At 40.9% G+C, this 4,021-nt stretch overlaps 1 non-coding gene across 1 annotated transcript; it reads left to right on the top strand.

Moving 5' to 3' along the window:
* The first annotated feature begins 2,800 nt into the window (after positions 1–2,800).
* On the top strand, positions 2,801–2,908 carry LOC112804412 (small nucleolar RNA R71). The gene has a single exon (XR_003203022.1). It is a non-coding gene; the product is annotated as a small nucleolar RNA R71 (small nucleolar RNA).
* Positions 2,909–4,021: the final 1,113 nt, after the last annotated feature.

The raw sequence follows: 4,021 nt of genomic DNA, 5'->3' as shown, positions 1-4,021 counted from the left end.
CTTGTTGAATAGGGTTGGTAAGAACTTCCCAACCTCTTCTTCGAATCTCATGTCAGATCTCCGGGTATTCACTCTTTTTGAGTTTGAAAGGGACCTCGGGGATCACCTTCTTCATGGCCACAACTTCATAAAAGTGGTCTTGATGCACCCTTGAGATGAATCTCTCCATCTCCCATGACTCGGAGGTGGAAGCTTTTGCCTTCCCTTTCCTCTTTCTAGAGGTTTCTCCGGCCTTGGATGCCATAAATGGTTATGGAAAAACAAAAAGTAATGCTTTTACCATACCAAACTTAAAAGGTTTGCTCGTCCTCGAGCAAAAGAAGAAAGAAGAGAGTAGAAGAAGAAGAAATAGAGGAGATGGAGATGGCTTTGTGGTTTGGCCAAAGGGAGAGAAGTAGTGTTTAGGTTGTGTGAAAATGAGGTGGTAAAGATGGGTTTATATAGGAGTGGAGAGAGGGGTAAGGTTCGGCTATGTGAGGGTGGGTTTGGGAGGGAAAGTGGTTTGAATTTGAATGGTGAGGTAGGTGGGGTTTTATGAAGGATGGATGTGAATGGTGAAGAGAAAGATGGGATTTGATAAGTGAGGGGTTTTTGGGGAAGAGGTGTTGAGGTGATTGGTGAATAGGTGAAGAAGAGAGAGAGTGGTGGGGTAGGTGGGGATCCTGTGGGGTCCACAGATCCTGAGGTGTCAATGAAAAGTCATCCCTGCACCAAGTGGCGAGCAAAAATGCTCTCTATGCCAATTCTGGCATTAAACGCCGGGCTGGTGCCCATTTATGGCGTTTAACGCCAGCTTCTTGCCCTTTCCTGGCGTTTAACGCCAGTCTGGTGCCCCTTTCTGACGTTAAACGCCCAGAATGATGCCAGACTGGGCGTTTACTGGCGTTTAAACGCCAGCAAGGTCTTCCTCCAAGGTGTGCTATTTTTCTTTCTATTTTTCATTCTATTTTTGCTTTTTCAATTGATTTTGTGACTTCCCATGATCATCAACCTACAGAAAACATAAAATAATAAAGGAAAATTAGATAAATATAACATTGGGTTGCCTCCCAACAAGCGCTTCTTTAATGTCAGTAGCTTGACAGTGGGCTCTCATGGAGCCTCACAGATACTCAGAGCAATGTTGGAACCTCCCAACACCAAACTTAGAGTTTGAATGTGGGGGTTCAACACCAAACTTAGAATGTGGTTGTGGCCTCCCAACACCAAACTTAGAGTTTGACTGTGGGGGCTCTGTTTGACTCTAATTTGAGAGAAGCTCTTCATGCTTCCTCTCCATGGTGACAGAGGGAAATCCTTGAGCCTTAAACACAAAGGATTCTTCATTCACTTGAATGATCAATTCTCCTCTGTCCACATCAATCACAGCCTTTGCTCTGGCTAGGAAGGGTCTGCCAAGGATGATGGATTCATCCATGCACTTCCTAGTTTCTAGGACTATAAAATCAGCAGGGATGTAATGGTCTTCAATCTTTACCAGAACATTCTCTACAAGCCCATAAGCTTGTTTTCTTGAATTGTCTGCCATCTCTAGTGAGATTCTTGCAGCTTATACCTCAAAGATCCCTAGCTTCTCCATTACAGAGAGAGGCATGAGGTTTATACTTGACCCTATGTCACACAGAGCCTTCTTAAAGGTCATGGTGCCTATGGTACAAGGTATTGAAAACTTCCCAGGATCTTGTCTCTTTTGAGGTAATTTCTGCCTAGACAAGTTATCCAATTCTTTGGTGAGCAAAGGGGGTTCATCCTCCCAAGTCTCATTACCAAATAACTTGTCATTTAGCTTCATGATTGCTCCAAGGTATTTAGCAACTTGCTCTTCATTGACATACTCATCCTCTTCAGAGGAAGAATACTCATCAGAGCTCATGAATGGCAGAAGTAAATCCAATGAAATCTCTATGGTCTCTGTGTGAGCCTCAGATTCCCATTGTTCCTCATTATGGAACTCATTGGAGGCCAGTGGACGTCCATTGAGGTCTCCCTCAGTGGCGATCTCTGCCTCTTCCTCCTCTCCAGGTTCGGCCATGTGGGTTATGTTAATGGCCTTGCATTCTCCTTTTGGATTCTCTTCTGTATTGCTTGGAGGAGTACTAGGAGGGAGTTTAGTAATTTTCTTGCTCAGCTGTCCCACTTGTGCCTCCAAGTTTCTAATGGAGAACCTTGTTTCATTCATGAGACTTTGAGGGATTTTGATTAGATCAGGGATCATGGTTGCTAAGTCAGAGTAGCTCTGCTTAGAATTCTCTGTCTGTTGCTGAGAAGATGATGGAAAAGGCTTGCCATTGCTAAACCTGCTTCTTCCACCATTATTGTTGTTGAAACCTTGTTGAGGTCTCTGTTGATCCTTCCATGAGAGATTTGGATGATTCCTCCATGAAGAATTATAGGTGTTTCCATAGGGTTCTCCCATGTAATTCACCTCTTCCATTGAAGGGTTCTCAGGATCATAAGCATCTTTTTCAGATGAAGCGTCCTTAGTACTGCCTGGTGTAGCTTGAATTCTAGACAGACATTGAGAACTCATATTGACTTGTTGAGTCAATATTTTGTTCTGAGCTAATATGGCATTCAGAGTATCAATCTCAAGAACTCCCTTCTTCTGATTTGTCCCATTGTTCACAAGATTCCTTTCAGAAGTGTACATGAATTGGTTATTTGCAACCATTTCAATTAGTTCTTGAGCTTCTGCAGGCGTCTTCTTCAGATGAAGAGATCCTCCAGCAGAGCTATCCAAAGACATCATGGACAGTTCAGACAGACCATCATAGAAGATACCTATGATGCTCCATTCAGAAAGCATGTCAGAAGGGCACTTTCTGACCAATTGTTTGTATCTTTCCCAAGCTTCATTGAGGGATTCACCTTCCTTCTGTTTGAAGGTTTGGACTTCCACTCTAAGCTTACTCAATTTTTGAGGTGGAAAGAACTTTGCCAAGAAGGCATTGACTAGCTTTTCCCAAGAGTTCAGGCTTTCTTTAGGTTGTGAGTCAAACCATATCCTAGCTCTGTCTCTTACAGCAAAAGGGAATAGCATAAGTCTGTAGACCTCAGGGTCAACCCCATTAGTCTTGACAGTGTCACAGATTTGCAAGAATTCAGCTAAAAACTGATGAGGATCTTCTAATGAAAGTCCATGGAACTTGCAATTCTGTTGCATCAGAGAAACTAATTGTGGCTTAAGCTCAAAGTTGTTTGCTCCAATGGCAGGGATAGAGATGCTTCTCCCATAGAAGTCAGGAGTAGGTGCAGTAAAGTCACCCAGAACCTTCCTTGCATTGTTGGCATTGTTGTTGTTTTCGGCTGCCATGTCTTTTTCTTGTTTGAAGATTTCTGTTAGGTCCTCTACAGAGAGTTGTGCCTTAGCTTCTCTTAGCTTTCGCTTCAAGGTCCTTTCAGGTTCAGGGTCAGCCTCAACAAGAATGCTTTTGTCTTTGCTCTTGCTCATAAGAAAGAGAAGAGAACAAGAAAGTATGGAATCCTCTATGTCACAGTATAGAGATTCCTTGAAGTGTCAGAGGAAAAGAAAAATAGAAGGAAGAGGTAGAAGAATTCGAACTTATCAAGAAAGATGGAGTTCGAATTGTGTATTAAGGAGGAGTGTTAGTCCATAAATAGAAGGATGTGAGAAGTGGGGAAGAAATTTTAAAAAATTAAGTAAAAGATTTTAAAAACATTTTGGAAAACACTAATTGATTTTTGAAAACCAAGAGTAGAAAAGAAATCAAATGATTTTTGAAAAAGATTTTGAAATTAGAAATCAACAAGATATGATTGAAAACTATTTTGAAAAAGATGTGAGAAAAATATATGATTGAAAAGATATAGTTTTAAAAAGATATGATTGAGAAGATATGATTTGAAAAACAATTTAAAAAGATTTGATTTTAAAAATTAATGACTTGGCTAACAAGAAAAGATATGATTCAAACATTAAACCTTTCTCAACAGAAAAGGCAACATACTTGAAATGTTGAATCAAACCATTAATTGATAGCAAGTATTTTTGAAAATAGAA

Source organism: Arachis hypogaea, chromosome 5, assembly GCF_003086295.3.
Source record: "Arachis hypogaea cultivar Tifrunner chromosome 5, arahy.Tifrunner.gnm2.J5K5, whole genome shotgun sequence".
Taxonomy (NCBI): domain Eukaryota; kingdom Viridiplantae; phylum Streptophyta; class Magnoliopsida; order Fabales; family Fabaceae; genus Arachis; species Arachis hypogaea.
The sequence above is the reverse complement of the archived record's forward strand: the minus strand, read 5'-3'. Positions and strand labels throughout refer to the sequence as shown.